At 38.0% G+C, this 14,233-nt stretch overlaps 1 protein-coding gene across 1 annotated transcript in view; it reads left to right on the forward strand.

Moving 5' to 3' along the window:
* Positions 1–14,233, forward strand: part of LOC143185906 (uncharacterized) — a 44,371-nt gene that overhangs the window by 758 nt on the left and 29,380 nt on the right. The gene's annotated exons all lie outside the window — the stretch shown is intronic.

Consider the following 14,233-nt stretch of genomic DNA (forward strand, 5'->3'; position numbering starts at 1 on the left):
AATAGTTCCCATCCCTCGAATAAAATCGAGCAAAATTCTCATTTATTAAACAGAATAAAAAGCAAAACTAAATAATGTATTGATAATGGTTCTATCCTTTACTTATCTATATTCAATAGAATTTTATTTGTTATATTTTTGGGGATACAAAAAATGTCCCATGAAGGGATCAAAATCTCTAATACAACCCTGAATAAATTACTTATGAATAAATTCATGAATCACAAATAAATTCCATATCCTTTCTTTTCATCTTGTTTTCCTTTCGTGACTCGAATATTATTTTTCCTCTCGAAGTTTGCTTTCGTAGTAGAGATGGTCAACGTTCGGGGGCACAGTTTCTCGCGTTTTAAGGAAGACATTAAGATCTTTCTATCGCGCTCTCGTCTTTCTTGTTAACTACCTTGAATACGCCACACAGAAATGAAACTCAGGTACTAATAGCGACGCCGGGGCATCGTAATTTAGGTCGGCTTTTCAACTCTGACAATCTTGTTTTTACTCAAACACGAGTGCTAATTCCATGGAATTGAACGTGAATCTTCGTATCGTATATAGGAGATAATTCACGCTAAAATACATTTTCAAATTCCATAGGAACATTGCCTAATTACTCACATTAATTAACTAATAACTTTATTATAATATATTAAATTTTAGTCAAGTAATAATGCAACAGCTACTGTTTAATTATTCGAAAATTATAATTACAATTTATGGGCGTTCACTCTATAGCATGTTCGTGTTTGAATAGAAAAACTGCTTAAAAGTGAAGGAAAAAAGCTCTAGAAAGGAACTCTAGAGTGAGAAGTCACATTTGCAAGAAGATATGCAACTTAAAGAAAAGCCTGAACGATGTGGCTTGGCTTTAATCGAGATGGGACGTTGGGAAATGTGATTATCATTTTTCCCACGATTTTTATTCCGTCGTTTGCGGAATTTTTAGGCAATTGAGCTTTTCCACGCAGATCTGCGTATCATTTTCTACGAGTTCCATTCGGAGAGCGAAAAAAAATCTCGTGGATTAGCGTCGCATATTTTCTCACTCCGTTCATGCGTTCTCCTCGCGTTACACTAGAAATATTTTTCCGCCACTATCTCTCTAAAATGTACGAATGGAAATTTTCCATTTGTTTCGAAATATTTTTCATCATTTTCTCTTTTTTTTTAAACAAAATGAATGTTGTGATTTGCTTGAAAAATGTGGCTTCATGGAGAGATTTTTTTACATAGGACCTTAAATTGATAAAGCTAGAATGTGTTTTGAAAAACTACACAGTTTTTGTATAACAAATTTTATTTTTTCCCAGCCTTTCATTCGTAGTTTTAAATCTCGTTTTAACTCATGTTCAATACCTAAAAAAAAACAAAATACGTAGGATTTATATTATCTGTTGATATCTTATTATCGACTTGAGTGGCTACTATTGTTAGCCTGGTTTATTCGAGGGCTACTAGTCTCCTTACCTCATAGATCACTTCACACCTTTAGACTTCAGTAGAAAAGGTGAACAATACAAAAGTATCTATCAAAAAACAAGAAATAAATTACAAAAATCAGCTACATCATATGTAGCCAAAGCCGAGGCGAACTTCAATACAGATATAATAAATTCAAAAGCAAGTAGATATCAGCCTCGCATCAGACATTTATGAATTCCCACTTGACGTCTTGCTCAGATGTGATGCAATTCTCTCGTAACCGAGGCTGCATTTTCGTGGTTGTCAAATTTCACCGAAATTCGCGGTAATTTCGTATTTCAGTAATTCTAAATAAAAACGTCCCAAAATTCATTCGAATAATCCTCCTCTTCAATACTCATCAAGATTTACTGTCCCACGTGTCCTCCAACAGCGACAAAAGTCGCGGAACGCGTCCGATCGGTTCGATTAATTGCTCAGACTCGATCTAGTGGGCAAGCGCGTCGTTACCTATAACCAATTAAGAGTACCTAAAGCGCGATTATCGCGGGTAATTAATACCGCCTGGAAGGCGGTGATTCAGCGTTCCCTGACGTCACCTAGAGGGTGTTTCACCAGCGTCGCGACGACACACAGCCGCGAAAGGCTCCGTCCATTCATCCAGGAATAATAGGCTCCTCGGAGCGTTACGCTGCAACAGAGCGTCCCGCGCGCCAGCCTCGTCTTCAACTATTTACCGTTTTCAGTCTATGAATTAAAGAGGAACAGCACAAGAGGCCAGCTACTGTTCCTCGGAGGTCTCGCCGTGTGCATACACTGTTCGACAACACGGAAATTGTGCCTATTCGAGGCAATTCACGGTGCACTGAGGCCTGGAAAAGTGTAGAAACACTCGGGGCTTGTAACTGCATAGGCCTAGCAATGGACCTGTTCAGCTTTTTCTGGTGCAGGGAATTAGCGACTTGCGCCAATGATGAAGCGTCTTATTCATTATTACGACGATGCTGATTGCGGAGGAATGTTTATAATCCGCGGGCATGAAAGGGGACGATAAGATATTTATATTCGTGGTTCTTATTAAAAACTTTGTCGAGTTTGCACGGATTTGAAACAATATCGTTTGCTAAAGTACGCACCTTTCAGCAGCGCAATTTTCGCTATTTCTAATTACACAGCAATACTGATAATCTCTGTGAATTAAATACTGTGATTAAATTTGTCGTATCGTAATTATTGTCTGATATGGTAAGCGAGGAATGTAGAAGGAAAATGGGAAGAAAATTTGAATATATTTTAATATCGATATTACTATCTATGAAACAGTGGCTATCAATTTATATCTATTCCTACAAGAACTCAATTACAAGTGCAGTAATTGTTTTTTAAAATTGTTGGAAATTGATGCCTATGCGAGTTTCATATAGTAACGAAATGAAGTAGAGAGAATGAAGCAAGTTATTTTGCTCTTGATCTAGTTTGCATAGAAATTTTTGCCCTGCTCCAAATGAACGCATATTCGGAAGGATATCTGCTGAAGGTTGCATTCCGCTAGTTAGTCGGTTCTCGTATAACCCACTGCGGTATCCCCTGATATTCCTTCAACATTCATTAAGTATGAATATCTGGATTTTTACGAGCGACTGAATATCGACGTTTCATTATATCGTCGGTTCAGTGTTGGGAAAACTGAGCAGGCCCAGCGTTTGTGAACAAACGACAGTCTATCGGTTTTCTTTTTAACAAAATGTCTACCTTCACTGTATCTGCTCAAAAGCATCGACGAAATTCGGCTAACTATTCACAGGGAGAGCAATTTTGCGTAACTTCCGCGTTGGTGGTTTTGGGCCAATGAAAGTTTCAACAATATTAGCAGAGAAATATATAGAACGTACAGACACGCGTGTGTGCTAATAATTATGAAAGTGGTCTAAGTAAAGAATTTAAAACAGTAGAATATTCTACTTGTTTTGTGACTTCAATTCATGCAACCCCAAATGAATAAGAAATTCAACTTTTTTCAATTTTTTCCTTAAACTACTTTCATAATTTTATTAGCAGTACATATGTATTTTATGTATTCAAATCCTAGAAACATTTGTTACTCAAAAGGTAGACAGTGATAGATCTCCTATAAGAATACATGAAGTCTCAGAGTAATTATTCATCCGCCAGTAGCGTGGTCCTAAGAAATTAGGATTTAATCATTCAACAAACCCTTGCGCTAGGTAACTCTTTTCTCTCCTTATTATTTGCAACAGGGCTGATAGCACGGTTTAATTAACTAGGAAATTAGCGCTCGCTGCGTGCGCAATTTTCGAAGCATATTATATATAAGAGGCTGAAAGCCATCTGTTTAAGCCTGATTACAATCCTGACACGTACCAGTCTCGTTTAGTATTCTATAAATTATGCATGCACTCGCATCGAACTTCCAATTGTGTTTCGTTTCGCATGCACACGGAAGGAGAACGCGGGGGTTGTAAAAGGTGCGCGCGAGCTCTCAACTTTGCGCTCATTCTAATGGGAAAATGCGTGGCATTTCAATGCCTGATATTTTGGAAACTGATTCGATAATAATTGATTGTACTAGAGCGAATGCATTGGTAATGAATTGCCGCTGCTAACATTGTTAGGGTGGAGTTTGAAATATCTCTTTAGCTTTCGCGGAGTATTGAAACATTTGGGAGGGGCGGGGTTGGCTGAAAAGGGTTTCGCTGCATCACATTAGCGATAGAGTATTTCTGTTGATCCTTGGCTACAGTTTAGAACCACTGACAGCTCACATTCAGGGTTGGCGCAGTATATGTTCCAGACCTTCTCGACCTTTTTTCCTCTAGGGTGGAACCGACACTCGAGCCTAGCATTTCTCCACTCTCTGCGATCTGCTGAAGGCGAGAACGAATGAGATATACTTTTAGACTTTAATGTAGAACATTTCAGAACGTTTTAATCGTATTTTTAGCGTTTAAGTATTATTCAACACTTCTCGAGAGCAGATCATTTGACTTTTTATTAAAATTCCTTCGAGGACCTTTTTTTAGTCTTAACAGTCCTGAAATAACTTTAACGCCTGATGTCATCTCATCAGATTCGATTTCCATTGGCAAAGGAAATTGTTCCTTGCATTTTTTATCGCGTCCTACATTTACATGAGAGTTCGCTATAATACTTTATCGACAGAATGAATACACCGTTTTCATCCGCCCAATGAAAGCAAAAGAAATGAGTTAAAGGAAATTACAGATTCGACTGAAATGATTTAATGGTGGAGGATTTTCTGATACGTCTGATGGAATATCGAGTGGTGACGGTCACGGGGGTGTAAGGGAAGTCAAAACTGCAAGTTTGTAACAAAATATCTAATTTATCCTCTTTATCGAGTTGTAGCAATTGAAAGTTTATTCCCAGGGGTGCTGGTAAATTGGTCGATGCTGACACTATCCATTTTCTCTTATTTCTGCTTCCGCTTCGACTGTCTTCTCCATTTTCAGTTTAGCATCGTTACCGTGTATGTCCAGTAGTTACAGTTTCGCTCAATTTAGTAGTAATTTCTCGACACGAGAACTTCTCGAGTTTATTTCTGGCGGAAACAGATTTTATTAACGCTATCGCTGGTTGAATGGGATTTAACTAGTTTTGCTTTTTATCTTTAGTAATTACGTTATTTTATTATTTAATATTTTTTATCATAGCTGTATTTAAGCCTGTATTGCAAACATCAATTTTTTTCTATATTATCTGTCAAATTAGTGTCTTGTCAACCAAGTCAATTTATGATATTTTCTTACACCTTTAATGATATCGAAAATACTGAAATATTGACAATGAATATAATACGTTTGTATTGATGTACAGTTACTAATAATTGATGTAGCTAATGGGTCTCCAAAGTAGAAATTGAAATATATAATAATATAATAATCGGACTAGAAACTATTTAAATATTCAAATTTTTGAATATTTGAATATTTGAATATTTGAATATTTGAATATTTGAATATTGGAAGATCGTGAATCGCCAAAGAAAGAAGCAAAAATTAGCAGGAATATTGGACGCAATTATAACTTAGACTGATAAGCGCAACTATAATTGGGTACTTCAATATTAACAGTAGCTACTCTGTTGATGTTTTTCTCCTGAACAAAAGCTTCTGACGATATAAACAGTGTCTAGCCAACATCGATCTCGCTTGATCCGATTTAAAGGGGAAACGTTCCTTTGTAACACTCAAAAATGGCGAAACAGTCACGTTTCGTATCGCCTACTCAGCCCACGTTAGGAACCTCTAAACACACTTCTCAGAAAGTTGCCCTGTGCGTTGCATTCCGCTTCTGAGAAACGTTTCCTATCCACGCCGCTTGATTTCCACGCAAATAAACTGATGTGGTTGTCTGAAACCGCGTGCATGGCAGCTACTAAAACGGGGTCAGAGATCGTACGTTTTACTACTACCGAACAGTTTCATTCTCTCAGAAACCACGTTCTCATGGATGAATCTGCGTATGTGCGTACGATATTGCGTTCTAGATCCATGCTTTGTGTACATAGTTATTAAAAGTTTCCCATCGTCTCTCCTGCTTTTTATGAGGAAATTGTAATGTTGTATGGAAACAGTAGGAAACTCAGCTTTAATTATAATGAAATATTTGTGTGACAACGAGAGTAATATTTTCTTTGTAATTTTTTGTAGCACGGTTTCAAGTATTTTTTCAAGATTTTCTTTGAAATATTTCTGTATCGTGAAACTGATGAAATGTAATATTTTCACGATACCAATCTTTGATCTCGAAACTTTGGTCTCGTGACTTTTGTGCTACAGATTCGTAGCTCAATGAAATAAATGTGGCCCGACTGAAGTAGCACCTACAATTTACTTGGGATAAATAGAAAGTTTGTTTGTGTGTCTAACTTGTTCAACTTGGAATTAAACAAGTTTCACGATCTCGCATTTTGTGTTGCGGGTTAATTGGTTCTATAGCGCGTTCTGTGTCAAGGGAATTGCAGTCGATTCCTTACGATACTATAGTAATTTACCCGATATTAATTATGAAATTGGAGTTCGTTCCTTTCAAACTCGCGGACAATTTGACGTGGAATTCACTCACTGCTGCGAACAGGTTTCTCATTAATTATCGCCCTTATTGTCAATAACTATCCTCCTGAATAATAGAACTTGTTCAAGATTTTTTCCCCAGACTTATTAAGCAGATTTCCCAAAGTCTGTACGCCTGTAGGAAAAATTTCGAAAGCTCTACCATTGATTAGCATTTCTCTCACAAATCCTTCAAACTAAGGATTCCGTTTGTCTTTGTTTCGACGTGCCACGCGTGCACCACTGATGCTAAGTACATTACAGGGGTTGCATCGCTCGAAATGAGATAGTAATTACGCGCGTAGTGATAATTTATCGGCAGCAGCAAACCACATTTACTATTCGTATCAAAGCGTAAACCACGGCTAATTTGGCTACGCCCGATGTGATTACGTTGCCGCGAATCAGGGGCCAATACAAATTATATCTTGCCTCGGCCCTGCACCCATACGTAACTACAGCGAGACCCTGAATGTCCCTGACAATTGATAATGCACCGATAAGAGGAAGCTATTCGTTTGGACAGTCCTTTACTGTGGTGGTGCTTTATTACTGGTCTCATCATGCTAAACGTTTACACATTTTGGAGCTCAAATTGAATTTACACTTCGGAAGACAATTAAATGATTACTAATTTTGAGTCGAAGAATTGTCGACCTTTGAAGTGCTGTAACTTTGTGAAAAAAAATCGTAGAGGGCTGAGCCTAGGCTCATTTTAAAGGGCAAAGCCTCTACTTTCACGTCCCTGAGTGGAATTTTGCCAAAAAAATTCTTCGCTCCATGACACGCCGAGAAAGAGAAAATGGTTTTTCCCAGAAACTTTTCCCGATTCAGACAACTCTCAAGCACTCTATAAATTTTTCTAGCGACTAATTTTGCAGTAAATTTCAAGTGTGAAGTCTCTCCTTTTCGAGGAGACCTTAAAAATTGATCTATGATTTTTTCTTGCCGATTTATCGCACTTTGAAGGAAGTATTTCGCTGACGTTAGAATAACTAAAGGCACACTTTTTATTCAAAGTACTATAACTCGGCGAAAAAAAATCGTAGGTCAATTTTTAAAGTCTCACTGAAAAGGGGAGACCTCACACTTGAAATCCACTGCGAAATTAGTCGCTAAAAAAATTTATCGAGTTCTTGAGAGCTGTCTGAATTGGAAAAAGGTTCTGGGGAAAACCATCTCCTCTTTCTCGGGGTGTCATGGAGTGAAGAATTTTTTTTGGAAAAATTCAACTTAAGAGTGAAAAAGTAGAGACTTTACTCTTTAGAATGAGCCTAGGCTCAGCCCTTAGCGATTTTTTTTCACAAAGTTACAGCAGTTCGAATATCGACAATTTTTCGACCCAAAATTAGCGATCCTTTAATTTTCCTGCGAAGTGTATAAGTTTAGTTCAACAACTAGAATATTTCTATTTATCTTAAATATAAAAAGACAAGCATCGAGTGCTCTAGCACTGAAATTTGAAAAAATTGAGAAAGTAGAATTAATCACTTTGACCTGTGAACAGCTCACAGTCAGTTTAGCTAATGTATTATTCATAGATGTATGCATGTGGATATCTAAAAATAGGAAAAAGTCTGAATCGAGCCGACAGAGTCGAAGGTTTGCAGTATTTCTCGTCTCTGTAGTGCGGCTGTCCTCGTATCCGCATTTTCAATGATTTCCAGCAATTGCTGGAGGTGAACGTCGTCTCCGAATTGGACTTCCAAACGTCCAAATTGCGGTGTCACACTTGACTGGCCCTCTTTACTGCTCGGAGGTCAGAGCGAAAACAGCGAAGTGAAGGAAACGAGAAATGGCACAAGGGTGAAGTTTCTCTAACATGGCCTCGAAGCTCGCTGTGCAAATTTCCCAGTCTGACTTCAACATCACAGGTCATTTCTATGGTAACAATGTAACTTGGAATTCTTCTCTCAATTTTTCGATAATTCTACTTTTCTCATCCATTTCCATTTATTGGATATTATCTCTAGAAATGAATAAAACTTAATAACACAATTTCTAAACTGATTCTCTCTGAAATGGCTTTCGCAATAAGTAGTCACTGTTCTTCGTCGCGAGACAACTTTCTCGCGAAGATCGCTTGGTCGGCAGGGTGCCGTTTGTCTCGCGTTCCATGTACCATAAAGGGAGAGTTCGAAATCCTCGAGCGTGCAGTTGACACAGAAATAGCGTTAGTTCGAAATGCTGCTGAATTTCTAATATCACCTAGGATTTTGGTTTGAAATTGTAATTCGATATATGGCACTCAGTACAGCTCGGGTCGCGCAGATTTATCGTGATTCCTCCTTCCCCTGTGTCTTCCACAGAGGTCTGAGCTCCGATTTACGAAGGCCAGAACGTTTCATTGAATCGCAGAATAATTTCCTCTGAATGTGACCTGAGTGTTTCGTATCAGTTACATATAAGATCCAAATGAAACACTTTTATTGAGCAAAAGTAGACACCACACATAATCGACCTTTAGCTAAATGCTAAAACAGTCGACAACGCTAGAAAGTGTCAGTGATATAATATACAATATATTCTAATACTACTGAGAGGAACAACTTGGCTAGCCCTGTAAAAAAGTAAAAGGCAAAGATGAAGAAACCAGAAGAAAGTTCAGCAAACTTTCTCGAGTCCAAAGAAACGATGCAGCTCAGAAAAGCAATACATAAAGGGAGGAAGAAGTTCGACCCTTGGATTCTTCCTTTCCATCTTCTTTCGGGCAAAGTTCAGGAACTAATCTGATGTACAGTAGTTGCTAGAGACACGTTGTCGGACAGCTGGCTTTTTCTAGACGAAAGCGGTCTCGAGCACGGCTTTGAACCCCAGTGCAGGCTCAAAGGAGCCTGGTCGCAAAAACAGCGCAAAGAAGAGCGAAGCAATCCTGTGGAGAGATATTTCCTCTGTGCGCCAGCAAATCCTGCAAAACCATCTTCAGCCTGGCGAATACGGTTTAGTTGTCTCGACGTACAAGACAATCTCCAAAGAGGTGCAAAGCTTTCCGTGTGTCTCTACGCAAACGGGAACAGAAGCCTTTTGACCCTGGGACACGCTGCTTCAACCCTTGATGTGTCTGCTCCTGGTGAATGCTAATGCATGTAGTGGCTCAATTGAGCAAAGAATGTGTGAGGAATTTTTGGAATTTGGTAGGGAAATATTCAAGGTACTTTTTTGAAGGTTTGAAACTTTTTATTTTGGACTGAAAAAGTGTCGATGTTTGAACTGCTGTAATTGTAGGAAAAAAAATCGTACAGCAGTGAGCCTAGTCTCATTATAAAGGACAAGGCTTCTACTTTATTATCCCTGGATTGAATTTTCTGAAATAAATTCTTTTTGTCTGCTGCAGGTCGAGAAAGAGAAGGTTATTATTCCAAAAATATTTTTCCAATTCAATGGAGTCTCCAGAACGGAATAAATTTTTTCTGCAATTTATTCTACAATAGAATTCAAATTTGAAGCCTTCCCTTTCGAATGAGACCACGCTGAATGATCTACGATTTTTTTTCGCCGAATTATGGCAGTTTGAGCGAAAAGTGTGACTCAGGGATCGCAATTGCGCACTGATCTAGAGATCCAAAAAATGGCCAATCTTTGATTTTTTGTAACTTTGCAAAAAAAAATCGTATGGTAATGAGCCTGGTCTCATTTTAAAGGCCAAAGCTTCTACTTTATCATCTCTGAATTCAATTTTCCGAGAAAAATTTTTTTAGTCTGTTGCAAGTCGAGAAAGGGAAGGTTGTTTTTTCTAAAACATTTTCCGAATTCACTGGTCTGTCCGGAACGGAATAAATTTTTTCTGCAACTTATTCTACAGTGGATTTCAAGTTTGAACCCTTCCATTTCGAATGAGACCATGCTGAGTGATCTACGATTTTTTTTCGTCGAGGTATGGCGATTTGAATGAAAAGTGAGAATCGAGTCTTAGAATAGCATCGATCCAAGACAGAAAAAATAGTCGAACTTTGACCTGCTGTAACTTTGTGAAAAAAAATCATACGGCAGTGAGCTTAGTCTCATTCTGAAGGGTAAAGCCTCTACTTTCTCACTCGTGCACCACAGTTTGGCCATAATTGTTATATATCGTCAGAGTACACAATAAGCTAATGAATGCTCGTTCTCATCGAAGCATAAAGTACTTCCTTGTTATCTAGAAACACTAGAAAAATTTCGCAAAAGTTTCTTGCATTGTGGATGACGTGAGTGGGTGTGCTGTCGACTGTTTTAACAGATGCAATAGAGTTACGACTGTCGGTCGTAGAAACGAGGATCTAACTACACGTATAAAGCCTAGCTTGAGGAAGCTCGCAGTAGAAACTCCCTTCGTAGTTTGCCTCTTTTACTGACGTTCAGATTGTTAACGACCCGACTGTTTTGCAGCTTGCGTGGATCCACGGTGATACGCACTCTGTTTTAACAGTTGTCAATTTTGTCCACTTTTTTACGACTCACTGTTTGCGCTATAAAACTCACAAACTGTCTAGGCTACTTTTTTTAATCAGTGAAACTTTCCACTGAGTTGCATCAGTAATAGAAGGATGGGGATAATTCACGAAGAGAGACAAACTTTTCATTTTACTTGCTTTTTATTCATTAAATATTCTTATTGTTCTTTTCATGAGAAAGTATAAAACGTGGAGATTATTTTAAGTATTTTATAAAGAAACGTACGTCGATACCTTACAAAGTGAAGGTTTCGAAGATAGAGATACTATCGTCGTTCAACAGAAGCTTGCACGATACCCATAAGGTAGCCATTCGAATTAAGATATGCAGATTGGATACATGTAGCGTCCCATTTCTCTATATGCAGACGCCACTGTTGCTAGAGACATTGTGCTCTATTATCGAATGCATGCGATTTTATCTACGTTCACGGATTCAGAGATGCATCGAAATTAAAATTATGCAAATACAGCGACCCCGTGAATGTGTATGATACGTAGATATCACATTTCGAAAATTTTATCAAGCGTTCTTGTTGATCTGGTATAAATGCAGCATAAATAACATGCATAACGTGATAAGAAGCATGTAAATAACAATGCAGCTCCTTTGCAACGATGGCGCTTTGGATGTATTCACTTTTTGGATATATTTACTATTGAAATGTTTCAATATTTTGAGGATCCTCTCATTTTCTGAAACTTGTAACTGAAAAGAATCGAGGAATAAAAGAAGTTAGTCCTCCAAAGCTTTGAAATATTCCCTTTAAATAATCGCTACGATTTGGAGTAAAATCATAATGCAAGCGTGTTGAAGTGTGCTTCATCGTTAAGCCAACTGATTTCCAGAGAATTGTATTCGTCTCACGATTACGTTGAGTGGTTCACAGAGGTGCCTTTGACGATGTGGTTATACGTATTAAGCCAGAGCTAGAAGTTACACGATTATTCTCTAGTACCTAATATGATTCTTCATTAAAACGAACGACTCACAGTTAGTTTAAGCTGAAGAGACGTATGCATTTTATTCAGAATTGAAATTATGAATTCAAATTAATTTTAGACTTTTAATTTTTAACGTTAGGCATTTGATTTGAATTTAAATTATTTTTGAAATTTCAAAACGTGAAAATCAGTTTGAATTTTTTAAATATTTCTGTTTGAAATTCATGCGTTTTTTAAAATTATTCCACAAACACAATTTTCATATTTCGATAAATATAAAAATACCTCAGTCATTCAGAGTGTGAACAGTGGCTGTCACTGAAGTTCTCACGGAGAAACTAATTTAATATCCATTTGCCAACATTAGCCATATTGTCTGAAGCTGGTTTAAAGGACAGGGACTGAACTATGGTGCAACTTTTCCTGTTATGGTGTCCCTTGCAGATACGTAAGATGTCTAATGTTTGAAGCAACTGCATCTAAACTCTACATACTATAACGTTCTAACGATAACAGGGTAAAATATGTCTGCCGAAAGTAACTTTTACTACTTTATTCCGCATATGTAGCACTGTTCAGACCAAAGTTGACTCTGCTAGTAGTAATAACCCTTGTCGGGCGAAACTGGAACCACAAAGGGTCAAAGTTGCTAACGCATGTCCAATCGAACCAGTTATTTAATTTCAGGAATCGAGTTGCCCCAAATCTCTCCAACATTCTCAATTCATGCGTTTTAGAACACAGAATTGATTTTTGTTTTATCTTATGGTGATCTCGTTTCCTCTTGTAATCGACAATTTTCGTCGACGTGTGAAAGTATATCGAGATCCAGGCTGTACTCTGGCGAACTAGTTTAGGAAGGCGAAAACTTGGCTCCGTAGTTGTGTAAATAGACCAGGATCAGATACGAGGCGATAAGCAATTCGAGAAATCAGACTTTTCGAGTGGTCTTGCGAGGGTAAGCTACAAGTTCTAAAGTGCTGTTCCCAATGAACGAAACATGCTGAAATGCTCGAGGTTTTCTGCTAATGAAGCATTCCTGATACAATATTGAGTTACATGGAACCCATAACTACTTAATAGACTAAATATTTTAGACTTAATTGGCTACAAACACTTAAAAAGAATTAATCTCCTTAATCTTGTTAAATAATAAAGCTGCTTCCAACATAAATTCCCCAGAAATTCAGCCTCCCTTCGTAGCCAAATTTCTCGAACTAAATTATCCAAAGAAATTTAGTCCTTGATTATCCTCGGAGCTCGAACCATCCCTTGTCTCATTAGCATTGTGTTTCCTGTGCAACTTTCACCAAGATCATGGGAAACAAATTTATCATTCGCACGGGCAAGCTTATCGAACAATGTAATCAGTATTCGAGGGCGGTTCTTAAGAGAGCGGAGTGCACAGTTTGCGAAATTCCTGGAAGTTGCGCCGAGAGTAGGATATGAATCCATCGGTCTGTATCAAACGTATGAACGCAATCTTGAGTAAACGAGGTCCTCGAGTGCTCTTGCTTTTGAAACGTGAACGGCTGTGGGTAACCAGTAGGTGGTATCTGTATTCCAGTGCTTGCCGTCTTTCAGAATAACTCTTACGAGCTCGGGATATCCGATACGTGATTTTTTGTTAGCTGGAGGTTGTTCATCCAGACGGAAGTCCTGTTTCAAAAGGCTGCAGCGCATCACGGCCAATTTATATTTATTTTCCCATCGAGCTACAGTGATTTGCTTGATTGCCTGAAAAGGGTCTTTTATTGAATTGAGGTAGTTCATGGTGAAATACTATTTTTTGGATTGGATGATTTGTTGATTTTTCTTTATTTGGATTTGTGAAGCTTGTCAAGTTGAATTTACCTCTTTGTATTCAGTTGCTGAGGGAGTTAGTATCGAAATAAATAAGTGAAACCAGTTATATATATATATCAATAAATAAATGGGGAAACCAGTTTCTCTTTTTCGACTCGTAGTTGAGTAGAAAAAAATCTTAGGGAAAATTCAATTCAGGGATGATAAAGTAGAGGCTTTGCCCTTTAAAATGAGACTAGGCTCGCTGCCATGTGATTTTTTTTCACGAAGTTATAGCAGCTCAAAGTTCGACTACTTTTTCAAGCTTTGGATCGCAGCGGTATTCTGATACCGGATTCCCACTTTTCATTCAAACTGCCGTAACTCGGCGAAAAAAAATCGTAGATCACTCTGGAAGGTCCCGTTGGAAAGGGAAGGCTTCAGACTTGGAATCTACTATAGAATAAGTCCTCAGAAAAATTCATTTAGTTCTGGAGAGCTGACTGAATTCGGAAAAAATTCCAAGAGAAATCATCTTCTTTTTCTCGGGCGGCAGCC

This window comes from Calliopsis andreniformis, chromosome 2, assembly GCF_051401765.1.
Source record: "Calliopsis andreniformis isolate RMS-2024a chromosome 2, iyCalAndr_principal, whole genome shotgun sequence".
Taxonomy (NCBI): Eukaryota; Metazoa; Arthropoda; class Insecta; order Hymenoptera; family Andrenidae; genus Calliopsis; species Calliopsis andreniformis.